The 17,721-nt window shown below is 42.0% G+C and overlaps 1 protein-coding gene across 1 annotated transcript in view; it reads right to left on the bottom strand.

Annotated features, from left to right (window-relative positions):
• Positions 1–11,211, bottom strand: part of SLC10A2 (solute carrier family 10 member 2) — a 142,812-nt gene extending 131,601 nt beyond the window's left edge. The window contains exon 1 of the mRNA XM_004577361.2: positions 11,197–11,211. The gene's annotated coding sequence lies outside the window, so the exon portion shown is untranslated. The remainder of the gene's footprint in view (positions 1–11,196) is intronic.
• Positions 11,212–17,721: the final 6,510 nt, after the last annotated feature.

The following is a 17,721-nucleotide window of genomic DNA, read 5'->3' as shown; positions in this document are numbered from 1 at the left end:
GAACATCTGTCTCTGCCTCTCTGGTTTGGAGTGGTTGCCTTGCAGGTGCAACAGTACCCTGGCCATCTTTTTTTCTGATTGGATTTGGCCAGTGAGGAGCCCTGCAAGAGATTAGACAGGGAGACGCGAGAGGGGTTGGAACTCTATTTGACAGGAATCCTTCCCACAGAATACCCTCAATCTGAATGTGTCCTTTAGCAGGCTCACACATCGAGTCCACTCCAGGGACTGCTCTGCGTGAGTCTCTCCTCCTAGGACCTCTTGTTGAGCAGTCCTTTCATTGTGGACTTTGGTGCTGGGAAGATCTATCTCCTTAGCCCTTGCTAGTCCTGGATCATATCCTCCAGAGTGGTCCCCAGAGAACTGCCTCCACACTTGAAAGAGATCTTTTGTTAAATCCTCCTTGATTTAAGGGAGTGATTTTTGGTATCTGTAGGGATTCTGACTGATATGGGCTGTAGAATTTTTATCTTCTTGGGTTGTTTTTCCACTTATTGCCTGCTTTCTCCTGAGCCATAAATGGGCAATGTTCTCCCTACGTGCCTAAGCTTAGGCTTCTGTTATTTTTCTGACTCTGCTTTGCTCGGTGTGCCATGTCCATTACTGCCGACATTACAAGCTTCACACATTTGTAGGGGCCTAGAAACTCCAGGGGTCTCCCTGTGGAATCTATAAATGCTCTCCAGTGTTATTCAGCGCTTCCCATGCCTTTGTTCTTTGGTTAGGAGGCTTGCATGCTGAGTTAAGTGTGCACAGTTATAGGATTCTCTTCACCAGCAACCCATCTCCCTTCTTCATATTTTGGTCTCTTATTATTTTTTCAAATTTAGCAGCTGAGATCTGGCATTTATTTCCCATTTTCTTATATAGAAAAAAACACATGTCTGGGAGTCCAGAACATTGCCTAAGTTCACAAATTTTACCACCTTTGAGATTGATGCTTATTTTCACTGCATGTATATCCATCATCCCTAAGCTCCCTACCTGCCCCCATATTAATCATTGTTCAAAACAGAAGAAGGAGCCTTAGAGAAAGGTGTAAGCTGGCATTGGTTCAACAGAGGGAATGGGCAATTCCGCCCTGCACCATGGTTAAAAGATCCAATTTGCCTAGAAATATTTACTATCTGTGGCTGCTGCTAGCTCAGAAATCTACTGTGATTCATTTGTGATTTCTGTTGTGTAGTGTGGGGGATCATTGTATTTTTATATTTACACTCTTATTTTCCAAATCATGGTCACCTCCAAGAATGAGTTCTCAAAATAGAGCATCCTGCTGAAATGCTGTGGAGGGCTGTACTTGGCTACATGGCAGGGAACAAGAGGGCAGGACATTCCAGGAACTTGGTTGGTTGTCACTGCCTGTTGTCTCTTTGCTCTTGGTATTGGCATATACTCTCATAGCACTAGACATTAAACTTCTCAAATGCAGGAGAAAAATGCTGCTGTTTCTGTTATTTCTGTAATTATCTTTCCTTGCTGTTCACTTCCGCTTCTTCCAGACAATTTCTGTCTCAGGATTCCATTTTGGAAGCTGTCAGTTTTGTGAGGTCCATTTTTTTTTCATATCCACAACATTATGTTTTGTAGGTGACAGTTTCTGAGTCTTTGTACATTTGGATGAGGTGCTTTGGATTCTTCAGCTTTCTAGAGCTCAAAAGCCAGTCTGTAATAGGCACAATCTGGGAGGTGGGAGCCCTGTCTTCTCGATGATTACATCTTAAGTAGCATACTATTTGGCACAAAAGAACTGTGAAACAAAACACTCAAGAAACAAGCAAGGGAGTCTATTCAAAACTGCTGCAATAAGGGTGACAGACTGGACCCAACTGGACGAAACAAAAGGTGGGGTTGGGGTCATTTTTAGGTGCTGGGGAAATTGAGCGAGAGGGTGAACTGGGAAACATGATTAGATCACCTGTGTTTGCTAATTGGCTACAAGGTACCCTCCTACCTCTTTCCCAGAAGAGAAAGACAGTCATTATTTACCTGATAGTCACATTTCAAAGCCATAGTTGCCCATCCCTGAGAAAGGCATCACTCCATTGCAGAAGATTTGTGTCTCCAAGAACCAAGGAAAAGCCTACAGTTGCAAATTTTCTAAAGTCAATGGCCTAGGAGAAGGAGGGCCAGAAGCCTGGAAATCCTTCTAGACCCGGGTCAGCTACGGCCATTGTGCTGAGAGCCTATTGGTAATAGCATGAAGTGTGCAAGAGGCACTCGCCTCAGAGTTGTAGAGTATCTAGTGCAAAGAGTGCAGGTAGTGGGAAGGGATTGCTGTCTCAGTGAGGCTGAATATATCCAGACAGTTCTAAAATCACTGTGCCAGAGAGCAAGCACAAATGCCTTGTGATTTTTCTAAGGAAAAATGTGTGTGTGTGTGTGTGTGTGTGTGTGTGTGTGTGTGTGTGTGTGTGACAGAGAGAGAGAGAGAGAGAGAGAGAGAGAGAGAGAGAGAGATCAGGGAGAGAGAGAGAGAGAGAGAGAGAGAGATCAAGGAGTATGTCTGTGTTCTAATCACCTAACTCAGTGTTTGTTCAGTCAATGCTCAGCGAAGATTTTTGCAGTCAAATGTGAAAAATCTGGCTCCCTTCCGTAAGACCCAGCAAACAAGTGAAGGCTCTTTTAGAATATAATCTTCACATAATGAAAAACCCCTGGGTCTCAGGTGAGTCGCTTGGATTGGAGATTCGGCTGTGTTACTTCATAATTTTAGGTACCTTGGGAAGTCACATAAACAGCCTTTGTTTCATTATCTCTAAAATGAAGCTGATGCCCATTTTAGGGAGGTTAATGCAAGGATTAAATGAGATGTTGCTTATCAAAGTACCCTGTAAATCTCAGTGCACAGCACAGAGTGGCGTTTGTTCTTTCTGCTTGGTTGGTCAGATTTCTCATTCAGCACTGCCCATTTTCTAGATGAGTCTGATAAAGGTAGCCACGGAGAGCTCTGCATGTTGCCTCCCAGCCTTTTGATTTGTAATAATGAACCCTCATTATGTTTTTGTATAAGCTTGTTCTGCTTGAATACTTTATCGGTGCCTTTGTTTCTGCTTAATTGTTTTATTTTTCATGACACTTTTGTTTGATTCAAAGAGGGAGGTATTTCTTTATCTAATTCTTTAATTAAGTCACCCTACAGTGTGGTTAAAGCCAGAACCTCTGGGTGCTAAATTAGAGAAATTAATCACACAGCAGCGCCCTGGGCAGAAGCCATCGTGGGTTAGAGCTTGGGTTTTTGGCAGATGCCAATGCTACTTATGTCAGCATTATGGCCTGGCCAAACACCCAGGCACATTTGTTTTAGCTGTCGTGAACCAAGCTGTAGATTTCCTTCCTCTTGCCCTTGCAGCCCTGTCCTCTCTCTGCCTGAAGCTCTACATGCCATTAAAAATACGAACCTCTTCATATTGACATCTTTGTCTTTTCAACCTGGAGGAAGCAAGCACCCACAGCAGTGTTTCTGGATGAAGCAGCAACAAGGGAATCTGGCGCGGCTGAGGTTAACTGACTAGAAAGGCGTGGATCTCCAACGCAGCAGAGCAGCTTCTGCTCCCACAGGAATGTGCACACCGACAAATGAGGAACTCTAGTAACAATTCTATTTCGTTTTTGCTTTTTGAGCTTTGGGTCTATTAATTGTACAAGTGATGAGTTCCTTTTCTTAAGAAAATTATTTATTTGAAGGAACAACAGACAGAAGGGGACACAGATGAAAAGATCTTCCATGCACTGGTTCACTCCCCAAATAGCTGCAGTAGCTCAATCTGGGGATCAGGTCAGATCCAGGAAGTAGGAACTCTGTGTCTCCTTGCTTGATAGTGGGGTCCCAAACCATTGAGACATCTTCTGCCACTTACAAGGTACCCTATTAAGGAGCTGAATTGGAGGTGAACTGGCCAGGAATCCAACAGCCATTCTGATACAGAATGCTGCTTAATGTGCTGTGCCATGACATTATCTCCAAAGTGATGTGTTCATCTAACCCTAAATAAGTGCATTCTTTGGGTCATTTGTTACTTGTTCTTCTCCTTCACAATAACACATATTTTTTCCTTACTCTTGCCCATTTGTGGCAGTTAGTGTACATTTCTTGTTTATTATTGTCAGAGGGGCTCTTCATGCATTTCACTGGGCAGCTTTTTTGTCAATCAACAGCTACCAAGTGAGTACTCTATGCCCTAGGCAGGCATTTAGGAAAACTGAAAACATAAACAACTGCAACAATAACCATAGAAAAACCAGAGGTTGACTGAGACATACTATTTCCTTACCAGGAGCTTAGACTGGAGAAGCAGACAGGGGTCATCCCTGCTTGGCAATCCCGCTGCTTCCTGCATGATTTCTTGTTGGAACAACCTGCTGTTGCTACCTGATGCAGGTAAGCAGAATTTCCAGGGTTAAGAGGTGACACCCCAAACTGCATGTGATTTGAGTCATGCCATTCCCTTCCAATCTTCTCACCTATCCTGTGAGATTTTTTTCCAGGCACGCTAGGCCATTTGCCAGCATTTTAACATCATTTTTTATTCAGATTCACCCTTCTGTATGGGAAGCCTCCCCTCCCACATGCCTTTGTGAGTACAAAGCTCATTCCTGTCTCCTAGCTTCAGCTTGTACGCCGTGAATGTTCCTACATCACTCTCCTGTAGCTCAGCAGTTCCACAGTTCCATCCCTCTACAATACCACAGATCAATCTATTTCTAATAAGTTATTTATGAAAGTATTTGTCTCTGTGCAGCAGACTGAAAGCTCCAGAGAAAAACACTAAGAGGAGGAAACGCATCTGTTTCCCCCAGTGTAATTTTATATGTTCACCGAATCCCACTGTGATTTTTTATCCTTTGGCATATAGGAAAATGATATTTTCAGTTTCCCTTGCAATAAGTTTGGAGTTGTATGTTTGGACCTTAGCCAGTGAGAAGTCAATAAGGAGTGGGTGACTACTTGGCTGGCTTATTCACCATTTCTTCTCTCTGCTTAACAACCCCAAACGCTATGAGCTGAATATGATCCTGTGGAAAAAAATGGAAAGAACTTGCATCCATGGATTGGTGCTGGAAGAAGGGCTGCCCAGGAGAACTGCTAATCAGATCATGGTACAAATGCATCTTTATTGTGCTGAGCTTTTAAGCTTTATTTATTATGTAACCTTGGGTAAATGATCTTGACAAATAGCTTATAAACTCTTTCAGGATACAGCTTACTTATTCTAGTGTTCATCCTGATCACCTAATCCTATATTCAAACTGAAGTGTGTGATCTCAATGATTATGCCTTAAGTAAATGGATAAGTGTTTATCAAATCTTAGGATCTTTTCGTGTTTCACCTGTTAAGGCTAATGTCAAGTTCTCACACTCTGAAAACTAAAAGGAAATCTGTTTTTGTAAAAACTATTGAGAAAGCTTCTCTTTTATGGTGTAGATATTAAGGCCTACTGAGTTTCCGTTGAGGGAAGATGATTCCTGTAGATGGTTTTCCAGGATCCTGTTACTAAACTCCATGAGAATCAGGAGACCTTGGGTTATTGGGCACAGCTGAAGTTCTAAAAGATCAAGATATAATTTTTTAAAACAACCACTTACTCCCTGTAATAAGGATAATGCATTGCTAGTAAGGAAAGGCATGTAACTGAGACAAAAGGTTAGAAATTAAAGCAGAACAAGAAAAAGGTTGTATTGGTGGAGTGTTTTCTAGATGCCAAAATTTTTTTTCTGGTCCTTCAGGACTTCTGAATTCATAAAATCCCCACAAAAGCACTGTAAGAACATTCTAAACACCTGTGTCTTACTGGAATTTTGGAAAATTGGTGCTTAGAAAACTCAAGTAATGTCCTCAGAGCCAAATGGTTAGTAAGTTGTAGAGGGGAATTTGATCTTGGGTCTATCTGATTTAATATCCGTTCATGCTTTCTCATATATATGGTTTGACTCCCTCAAATTATGGTAAATGGGAATTAAACAACAGTTGATCTGTCTGCTGTGATCCTGAGATTTCAAGTTGTGTGAACTACAAAGTTCCACGTGCCATAGACCAGAAGTGTCCTGTGGGCGGCCCCTCCTGCCCTTGGTTAGCTTGGTGCCTTTTCACCTTCACTTCCGTTCCTGAGATGCGCTCCTGGATATCTGGAGATGACTTTGTGTTTGGGTCTTACACTGGCTTCTTGGGCTGGATGTTCGATTGAACACTTGTTGTTGGTCTGCTCGAGCTCTGCACCCTACGTGGGTCTCTGCTTTGGCAGCTCTTTTTCTGGGTACCTACTGTTCTCTATGTACCTGTGGATCCTGGAATCCACACTGAGCCAGTATATGCTTCGTTTTAATTTCCTGGGGCCAATTCTAGTTTCCAAGATTTAATCAGATATCATCTAACTAATTGGTCTATTAATTAAGCTATATCTTATTGTATGCATTGGAAAGAATGAAAATACACAATCTCTAATGTTGGGATGCTCAGAGTTTAGTGAATTGCATGAAAATGCATTATACTTTAAGAATTTTCATGCCTATTATCTGATATACATCCCCCAGGGCATTCTTTTTATATGAGAAATGGAAACACAGATTGGTTTTACCAACTCGCTCTCCTTGAGGTAATAATTAAGTAAGAAAACATATATTTGATTCTAGGTCCCCTTAGTACAAATATCTTGCTTTGTCCAAAACCCAATATTGTCTTTGTGAAAAAGTAGTTTTAGATGAAAGCTGAAGAACTAATCTGCTTCTTGTTACTGTTTATAACGTCAGAGAGTAGACATATACATTTACAATGATAAGACTCAAAAGGATGAATTTGGCACAATGCAAGTGGTACCTTGATAAAGGTTCTGTGATGTATGCGGATGCTGGGAGATATTGAGCTGTGGAGCCGTTGCTCTGCGCGGATTATGAATTCTGCAATGGTTTGTTTCTGTGGAGTTTTACTTTGCTAGACCTCTGAGGAAGACTTTGAGATTGTGTGGCTGCTTCCCTGATGAGAGTCATAGTCACTGGAATGCTAATGTCCCTTCAGATGTTTTTATTTGGACGCACCATCATAGAGGAGGAGCAGGGCTTTGATTGAAATCCACTTGGAGCCTGGCTGCTGTCTTACAATCGCTCTTACTCCCATGTGTCCTTTTTTGTCTCTTTCCTCTCCCTTCCCATCCTAACATCTACTGCCCTGTCTCATGCACGGTGTCATTTTGTGGTTGTTGGCAGGTAGTTGTTTTTTTTTTTTTTAATCTTCTCCTGGCTATGGTTTGATGGAGAGGGAAGGAGTGTGTTTAATTATTCTGCTGATGAATGGCATGACTGTTGGGCCAAGTGGGAATGTCTGTGCTGTCAATGGCATCATTTCTAGAGCACAAAAACACACACATACACATAAGCACACAAATTTGAGTTACAGACACTGTCTAGTCCTTGGGCTATGTGCAACCTAATGTTAATTAGGGAATGATCTTGGCACTCTGTGATGTTTCATTTCAGTTTATTTTTTGTTTCCATTTAGAAAATAATGTCTCTTCTCATTGACTAACTGGATTTTACAAGTGACAGTGCTAAAGTTCTTCTGTGCATAAGGAGCCCTACATGTATACATGTGCAAAGGATAACTGAACTATGTGTTCAATGGAAAGTATTTTCTGTGAGTCTATGAGTTGGGTTTCAGTGGTAGAAACTTCCTTGTTTAAAGCTGGGTGGTGCAGGCCAATGGTTTGCTTTTTATCTATTTCCCAGGTGAGGCTGATGTTGCTCTTCCAGACCCCACTTTGGGAGCCATTGCTCGAAGGTGTTCCACCTGTGGCCTCCTGTGATTCAGGAGTAAGACTATGACACACACTAAATATTAAACTCCTCATGATGTAGAACGGGAAGACTGTGTGCCTCAGGCCATAGTGTATTGCAAGAGGAGTCATACGAGAGATACTGATTCCTTTTTAGGTAATAAGCTTCTGTTTGCAATGGGGTTTCAAATTGAACCCTCATTAGACAAACAACTCATTTGCATAGTACAAGTTCGATATTGTGTGTGCACAAAGATATAATGCAGACAGCTTACATCTACTTTCAAGTGATCTCAAACTGACTAACTTGTTATTGCATGTGACTTAATCACATCAAGTTACCTACTTGAAGATGAGGTGCTGCTCAAAGCTTTAACAAGCCTCTAAAATAATTTTTTTTAAAATTTCCTTTGTTTATATTAGAGGGAGAGCAGGAGAAAGAGGGTGAGAAAAATGAGAATGTGAGAATGAGTTCACTCCCAAACTACCTGGCAATATTCAATGGCTGGTGGTCAAACCCAGGGACCTTATTTTGTGATTTCTCTTTTAAGGGAATGTGTAGTGATAGGGTAATGGAGACTACCATATGCAGATGTATGGATATAATGCAATATGCGTCCCTGCTTCCAAATCAAAGATGGACTACCAATGAAACTATTGGACATGTATAGACAATCAGATGCTGGACTGTCTGACACTGTCTGTACTAGCAATGTCAGGACACACTTAAATAACAGACTGATGAAATCATGACTCCTTATGAAGGACTATATTATTGTAACAATGTGGGGAAAATCAGTTGGGGGGTGGGATTTTTGGAGGGTAATCCCAGACCCTATGAAATTGTATCATAAAACTCAAAAATTCAAAATAAAATTAAAAAAAAAGAAAAAGAAAAAATAATATTAAGTATGTAATAAATGGGTCTATTGTCAGGAATAATAAATGGACAAAATAAAAAAAAATAACAGGGACCTGTACCTCAGTCTAGGTCTCTTACATGACCACCACCACTCACCTGGGTATATCTCACTTGTCCCATCATTCACTGCCTTCTAGGTGCTCATTAATGGGAAGACGGGACAGGAAGCAGTGCTGGATCTCAAGCCCATGGTACTGCAATGTGAGATGTGGGTTAAAAAACGCTTTTTACATTGGCATAGTCCATACTACATATCAACCGTCAGATATTACACATACATTAATTAATTACTCCCTACCAACCAGCTGCTTCCTTTATGCAGGGAGTCTGCCTATGTTCTGATTGCTGTACAGATCATCTGGTCTGATGTTGGCAGAACTGTCTGGTTTAGCTTTACGCTGGGAAGTGACTCCGAGAATGAGCCTCTGAGCACTGCGGCTTCTTCGGAAGCCTGACGCTGCTCAGACTGGTGAGCCTTTCCTCTCACAGATGCACCTGAGCAGCTTCTAAACAGCGCGAGGATGACCTGAGAGAGTCTGTGACGTAGGAAAAAAAAAAAAGAGAAGAACATCCACTCACTTTTCTCACTTCTTATTTTCTTCTACAAATTCATCATGAAGTGAATGGGAGTTTAGCAGGTGGATAGCACAAAGCAGAAGTAGTCTGTGTGATTTATAAGACCAGAAAAGTGGAGGAAGAGATTACCCCACTGTACAAACAGCTTTGGACTGAAACACTGAGATCACAAAACACAGCCATGAAGTTTTTTGTCACCTGCCCATAACATTGTGGAGCTGAGATGCTGAAATAGATTGTCTTCTTTTTGTAAGCCTAAAGTGCTTCTGCAGTAAATATCTTTGCTTTGTGTTGGAGATACGTATTAAAATCCAGGCCTTCCTTTATTAATGAGCCCTACAACAAAACTGTGGCCTTTAGGTTATCACACTTTATTATACCAGATAAGAAAGAGGAGAAAGAAAACACCCCAAGAAGAATTGATGATAATTGGACTCAGTCTGGATTGGAAAGGGCAATTATCATTTCTCACTGCTTCTCTTCCTCCTACATGAAATTCATTTGCACGACCTTCTGCCATTTTTGTCTGATGACAAAGTGTAGCCTGTGCTTGGCCCGAGTGCACCCCAGTTAGTGTTGCTGTCAGAGAAGTGTTCCAGCATATCGTGGTTTGCAACCACAATTAGAGGCGAATCAAAGTGCAGGCAAATGTTTGTTTATTTCCAAGGAAAGAGGCATTTTCATTTGTCCCATTGTATGCCAGACACTTAGGTCCCAGGAAGGGCTCATTCAGATTCCAGTAGGTCATAGAACAACCCAGTGCTGTTTGTTGGCTTAAATCTGCTTTACTCATATTAGTGGTGATAAATGGACAGGAAACAGTCACTTTGTCCCAGTGGTGATGGGGCCACGGAAGATAGCCGCCTTTGTGTCCCTGGTGGTGGTGAGACACACATGTAGAGGTGTCTACTCACTGTTACACACTATTAGTGACATACAGCCACACATCCACAAGTAGCCACATCTATCCATATCCCCCAGGGCTTAAGGACAATAGTGGCCAGGAACCAAACCTTTATATAATAAAGCTGTTGACAGCCAAGTAGGTGGACCTGTTGGTTACCATAATAACAGTTACCCTTTAAAGAAAGAAATGTGGAAACCCACAGATAAAGGAACTAGGGTAAAAGGTGAGGGACTGTTATAATTTCACTTTTTCAAGTTTATTAACACCCATTATGTTTCAGAATCTGATATTGAGTTTTTTCAAAAAGCTAAAGAAAGGTGCCAGTGACTGTTGGAGTTCAGGAATTTCCTTTAAAGTGAATATTACTGGGCTTGGTGCAGTGGCATAGAAGCTGAAGTCCTCATCTTGAACGTGTCGGGATCCCATAAGGGTGCTGGTTCTAATCCCGGTGGCCCCACTTCTCATCCAGCTCCCTGCTTGTGGCCTTGGAAAGCAGTCGAGGACGTCCCAAAGTCTTGGGACCCTGCACCTACGTAGCAGACCCAGAAGAGCACCTGGCTCCTGGCTTTGGATCGGTGCAGCTCCTGACGCAGCTCTGGGCACAGCTCTGACCATTGCAGTCACTTGGGGAGTGAATCGTCAGATGGAAGATCTTTCTCTCTGTCTTTCCTTTTCTCTGTATATCTGACTTTCCAATAAAAATAAATAAAAATCTTTAAAAAACAAGTGAATATTGCCTTTTAAAATAAGGTGTGCTAGTTAAAAATTAAATATAAGAAGAGGAGCCCACAATGGTTGGGAAGGGTAGCACCTCCATCATGGTTCAGCTGCTCCAGAACCCATTATTATGGGTAAAATTGGGTGTGGAAGTGGGTGGAGTCTGGAACACTTGCTGAAGAGAAAAAAAATCAAAACAAAACAAAACAAAATTCTAGCTTTCAAATGTTGGCCACCTTCATGGAAAAGAGCAAAAACTAGATTTTCTCCAAAAAGAATGTTGATATTAGGCGTGTCACAATGACACCCTTGCAAACACTGGGATCCCATAGTGGTGCTGGTTTGTGTTTCCACTGCTCCACTTCCCATCCAGCTCCCTTCTTGTGGTCTGGGAAAGCAGTCGAGGATGGTCAAAAATCTTGGGCCCCTGCACGCATGTGGGAGATCTGAAAGAAGCTCATAGCTCATGCCCTCGGATTGGCACAGCTCCAGCTGTTATGGTGACTTGGGGAGTAAAACAGCAGTTGGAGATCTTTCTCTTAGTCTCTCCTTCTCTCTGTAAGTCTGCCTTTCAAATAGAAAAATATATTAAAAAGAACATTCATTTCTTTTTCTTATTTTATTTTTCTTACTTTATTTTATTTTTGATGATGTTTACATAGTTGATCAGGGTGGGAAGGGTTGAGGATTAGGGGAAAGTGGATGAGGTCATTGTTTCCAAATTTTCTTTTTCTCCCTCTTGTATCTAGGGGAAGAGCAAAAATAAGGAGAGAAGGCGCACCCAGCTTCTCAGCTGCCTCAGTACCCCAGCATGCGGAATGGCCACCTGATGTGTAGCTCATCATCTCACTTACCTGGGCTACTCTGGTTCAAGTTCTATTTTAGTCCAATAACTTGCTTTGGTAACAGGGATGTTATTCTCAGGGGGTAATTACCAGGTAATCTTACCACCATCTGTTTGTTTGATGTTTGTAGATGACTCAAAGGAGATAGTTTCAGAAGAGACCTGGAAAAGTAACATTTCAGGTGGGAGGAAATGAAGATAACTAGAAGGAAGGTAATAATTAGGGAGTTAAAGAGGAAAAGCATATGGTCGTGAAGGTATAACTCAGAATCCAGTCTCCTAGACCTTTGCCCCATCCGAGCTTTCCCCAGAAGAACTGAAACAAATCCAAGGCTACAACTGAGTGGTCAATTAACCAGCAGGAATCTCCAGAGAGAAGCGGTGAGGAGGAGTAGCAGATGGAGTTCATTTGTGACTTAGTGGAGAAGCAGCAGCCCCAGGCTAGGTGCAGCCAGCAGCATCTTGGTTTCCAAGTTCTAAGATGAAACCTTAGGAGGAAGGCCTATGCACCCAGGAGAACTTTTGCGCAGTCATCATTCATTTGAAAAACATGCTCAACACCTCCTAAGCAGGATGTGTTTCACTACGCTGTTAAAGTTGATGTGCTGAGGTCCATGTTACTGTTCTTCCCTTTGGGGACCGTACGACACAATCGAAGCAGGGGAAATAAGATGTGTCTGTGCCCACATCACCCGCATCCACAGCACATAAGCGTTACATTAGGGAGACAAAGTGCTGGGGAATTTCACAGCGGGACAAGGTTGTCAGGGGCAGCTCGTTGGAGGATGTGCAATTTGAATGGGAACTGTGTGAATGGATAGGATTTTGCTGAATACTGAAGGCTTGCCTAATGCAGCTGTGGGAGTCAATGCAGGGATTGGGCGACCACAGTGGAGTGGCCCAAGACTGGTATTTATCTGATAAGACAGTAAGTATAATGCTATTCCTCACATTTTTAACAACTGAAATTTGATTCTACATTCTTGGGTGATTAAGCCACACTTGAAGAAATGCACAATCAACCTTCAGAGGAACTTTTAACTTCAACATATGTTAATCCTGTTCCTGCAGCTGTGGCCCCCAAAATAGAAATTTTGCAAGAATTATTTCTCTCATTTCTTTAATTGTCTTGAGTGGCTTGAATTGCAAAAGCCATTGATGATGTCTGGTCCCTTCTGCCTCGACTCTGGGATTTTGTTTGGAGGGTTTGGAGTTTCTGTTGTGCCCTACATCTTCCATTCTGTGGGGAGCTAGTCCATGTCGTGTTCTCTCAGTGTCAACTTCTGAATGTATGCAAGGGGAACACTGGAATCTATTGTCATTACCATGCAATAAATGATATCTCCCTGTAATATTACACATAGTCATCTTTCATGAAGACGTGATTTGGTGCTTTCTTTTAAGAGAGGAAAAACATGGATCCTTAGTACAGTACAGTCATGTGCATCATATACTCATTGTGGTGTATCTTTGCTTCTTTTAGGTTTAATGCGTACACTGAGGTATACCTCCTTTCCCTGCCCCATCCGCACACATGTCTCCTTTCTGCAGTCGGCAGCAGACACTGATAGGATTAGCTGAGGTGTAAATTATGCTTAATTAAAACCTGCCACTTGGAAACAAGTGAAAAAGCATGTAACCTTTGCTCGTTCCACCTCAGCTACTCCTAGCTCTCTACTGGTCCACTCTGAAGGACCAACCTGCTACTGATGGCCAGAACAGATCACCCATCCCTCAGCACCCACGAGTTAATTGCCTAGGAACACCTTCCTGGGCCGGTGTCATGGGGTCCGGGGCCTGCCTGGTCTCTCTTAGCATGCAGATATGCGCTGTGTGTATGAGAGGCCACAGCCCTGCGCTGCCACCTCTAATGAACACTCGAAGATCTCAGAAGATTCAGGATCCACATTTCACTGTCAAATTCTGTCACAGACACTAATGGTAACTGACAAGTCATGACTCTTTGGACATTTTTTAAAAGCTTCGCTATTTGTTTGCTTTATTTGAAAGGTGGGAATACACAATCAGGCAGAGACAGAAAGATCTGCTGGCATACTTCCCAAATGGCCACAAAGGCCAGGGCTGGGCCAGCCTATAGCCGGGAGACTGGAACACCACCTGGATTTCCCACATAGGTAGCAGGGATGCAAAGCTCAAGCCATCCTGCAATGCTTTCCCAGGTGCATAAGCAGGGAGCTGGATCAGAACTGGAGTAGCTGTGACTTGAACAGGCACCCATAGATGATGTTGGCAGGCACTTTTACAGGCTGCCAAAATTGCAGACAGTGGCTTAATCCACTGTGCACATTACTTGCTCCCTCTCTTAGCTTCTCTAAACTTGAATTTTTAGCTGAATTTTAATGTCTTTTACAATAAGAGCAATGCCACAGCTTGTTTTTAGTTTACTTTTAACATGTTCTAACGTGTTTTCTATCACCCCTTTTCTTTATGAAGTTACTGATATCCATACCCACTGTTCCTATTTCTCAATTTTGCTGAATGAGAAACAACAGCCTAGAATAATAGTCTCTATTTTTCAAAGATTTACTTGAAAGGCAGAGTTTCAGAGATAAGAGAGAGAGAGAGAGAGAGAGAGAGAGAGAGAGAGAGAGAGAAGAAGAGGAAGAAGAAGAAGGAGGAGAAGCAGCAGTAGAAGGGGGAGGGGGAGGGGGAGGAGGAGGAGGGGAAGGAGAAAAGACATCTTTCAGCTATTGGTTCATTGCCCAAATGTTTGCACTCATCAGGGCTCAGACAGGTGCAGCCAAGAACTTCATCTGGGTTTTTGATGTGGCTGCAGGGGCTCAAGCACTCGGAGCATCCTCTGCTACTTTCCTAGGCCATTAGCAGGAAGCTTGATTAGAAGTGGCACAGTGCCCAAATAGATTGCCAACATAGCAGGTGGTATAATGCTGGTCATGACCACATAACCACAATGCTGGTCATTACATTCTTCTTTCATCTCTCCCTCTACCACATCCAAATGGTCAAGCTAATCTATTCTTAAGTTCAAATGAAACATCCTTTGTGAAATATTTCTCGCATCAAGTGTTTGTTAAAATTAAGTGCCTTCTCTGAACCCCAAACCATTTTCTTTAGACTTTGCGTGGTTTAGTTTGTAGTGCATTACTTAATTTTAAAAATGCATTTGAGAGGGAAGGTGGGAGTAGGGAGAAAGAGAGAGAGAGAGAGAGAGAGAGAGAGAGAGAGAGAGAGATCGTATCTGCTAGTTCAGTCTTCAAACGACTTCAGTGAGTTATCTTGAAGTCATAGTTGGAAGCATAGAATACAACCCAGGTTTCTTACTTGGGTAGCAGGAACCCTCATTCCTGGGATCTACATTAGCAGGAAAGTGGAGTCAGGATCCAGAGTTGGAAATGGAATAGGGAGGCTCTGATATGGGCCATGGGTGTGCCAAGCAGCATCTTGGCAAGTGCCAACATTTTATGTGTATTCTAATTAATTCTAATTCTAATTCTAATTCTAATTCTAATTCTAATTCTAATTCTAATTCTAATTCTGCAAAGCGGAAACATCATCACTGAAGGTCAGGACCATCTTCTGCTCATCTTTGTAACTACTCTCATGGTAGTGCTTTAACAATAGACACTGTACAAGAAATATGATTTGAATGAATTCTTAGAAGAATGAATGAAGGAATATTCAATTCTACAGACACATGTGTTTGAAATCTTACCATTCAAATTGCTTTGCGTAAGGAGCCCAGTTTATGGTGACCACGATGGGCTCTGGGCTGTGCACAATCACAGGAGGTGCAAAGAAACACCATAGTGGGACCTCTACGTTTTTCACTTGTGCTTCTAAACCACTTGGTCTGAGAGGAAGCATTGCTCAATTCCCATCTGGAAACATACAGGGCCATGTGACGATTCACACAGATCAATGTATGCCATGGAGCTCAGTATTTTGGAAGCTGTTTTCAGAGAATTGAGCCAGCAGGTGCACGTTATGTCTGTGCTTCCATAAGGCTGTGCGTTGTTTCCTTGTTCCGTGTTTTTTTTTTCTTTGTTTTTGCTTATCCACTTAGCCAGTTCACCAGAGAAATGATCTTCCAGGGTAGCTAAATTAAGACACTAAAATTTGCTCAGAAGGAAAAATAATCACTTTTTTTTTCAAACATATCTTGTGATTTCTTTAATGGCCCTGCATCCTTATCAAAGCTTAGAATTTGACCTCCTGTTCTTACTGATGCTGTCAGAATATAAGCTGTGTGATGATTTCAGAGAGGACCAAGCAATGTATTGTGAGACATATCAAATCCTTCTTGAGGTTGGGGGTTGGGAGAGCTTAAAATGGGGTGAGCAAATTGTAGACGCCGCATTGATATGAAAGGAAGAGATTTCTGAGCTAAAGCATCCAAGCAGGGAAGTGAAAATAAAATAACTCTGTGGGAGAAATATAGCTTGGAAATGGACTAAGCTAGGAAAAGTTAAGCATGGTTAGCTCTGGTGAAACCTGCCATTCTCAGGACTTTTGTTTTTGATATAATGTTTCCTAGCAGGGTAGACTCCTACTGACACAGAGCCACGGCCAAGTGTGCAAACCCCAGCGAGACACTAGAGCAGATATGCTTCTGCCGCAGAGAATGGGTGACCTATGATGAGGCAGGGGAAGGATTAGTTACAGAGCAGTTTCCAGGGAAGCACATGAGGGACAAGGGAAGGAAGCATCTGGACTGAGTTCTACCCAGCAGGACTTTGTCCTCCTGCACAGTCCAGGACAGTGAGCGAGTGACTCCAGGGAAGCAATGGCCTCTTGTACTCTTTGCTAGAACTCAGCTGAAACCCTCAGCTGAAGAATTGCTTCTGTCCCCAGCATCCTTGAATATTTCACTAATAAACAGAAGACAGGGAGGTGGTATTTAGAAAACTACAGGAAGAAAACAGGGACATGTTTACTTGGTAGCTACTGAATTGTTCTTTCCAGAAAGCTTTGTTTCCAGGAAGAGAAAGCAGTTGCCCTCAGGACTTCTGGTGGATGATCGTAATGTCAAGAGTTAACACAGCTTCTGCAGCAGCTTTGACAATTTACTCACGAGTGTGTTGGCGACTCAGAGGACGTTCTTCTGTTCTATTGGACTGGGGCCTGGAAGAAAGGTGTGCTGAAAGGCAGTCCTGTGACGGCAGCATTCTCATTGAATGGTCAGGGCATGTGTGTGGACAATGGCAGATGAATATGAGCGGGCTTGAGCCTAGGTGTGTAAGTGTAGGTGTGTGTATACAGGGAAGTTTTCTGGGCATGCTTCCCTACATGTGTAGGACCGAAAATAATGTGTGTGGGAGGAAATGATAAGGGAGTCATTTCTTTTATACTTGCCTTTGATTGGATGAAAGGAAGTGCCCACAGATGATTCCATCTTAATACTTTTGGTTGCCCAGTAGAGGATTATTTCTGTAGATATATTAATTGCTTCTATAATCTTCATTTCTGTGTGAAATATTTCAAAGCCTTTATATACAAGATGAGAGAAGTGGTAGGATATTGACAATATTTACTTTATCGGGGATTCCAAAAATAGTATTGTCTTCAGTGCTGATGCACTGATTTCTTTAAAGCAAAATTTGTTATAAGTTGTAAATATTATAAAATATCTATGAACTTTAAATCATTTCAGAGGCAAAATGCAGTTGTGTTTCAGAAGTGTGATTCTCACCGTAGCAGAAAACATTCTATTGTGACATCACACGTCATTTTCATAGATCTTCACTTTAAGATCTTCACTTTGAATGCTTTGATGGTTCAGAGGTGTGGTAATAGATTAGAATTTTATTTTGACAAGTTGAGGAAGGCATTTAGATGCGGGTATGTGTGTGCACTGTGAAGTGATTAGAAATTATTATGGGGTAGCAAATTTGTGATTGAGTTTGAATGACTGAATCTATTTAAAAATGTGCAGAGCTGTTAGCTTTCAAAATAAATTGTGCAGTCAAAAGAAATCAAAATTCATTCCAGTGATTCATATTTTATTTT

Source organism: Ochotona princeps, chromosome 12 (genome assembly GCF_030435755.1).
Source record: "Ochotona princeps isolate mOchPri1 chromosome 12, mOchPri1.hap1, whole genome shotgun sequence".
In the NCBI taxonomy this organism is placed as follows: domain Eukaryota; kingdom Metazoa; phylum Chordata; class Mammalia; order Lagomorpha; family Ochotonidae; genus Ochotona; species Ochotona princeps.
This window is presented reverse-complemented; position numbering and strand designations above follow the sequence as displayed.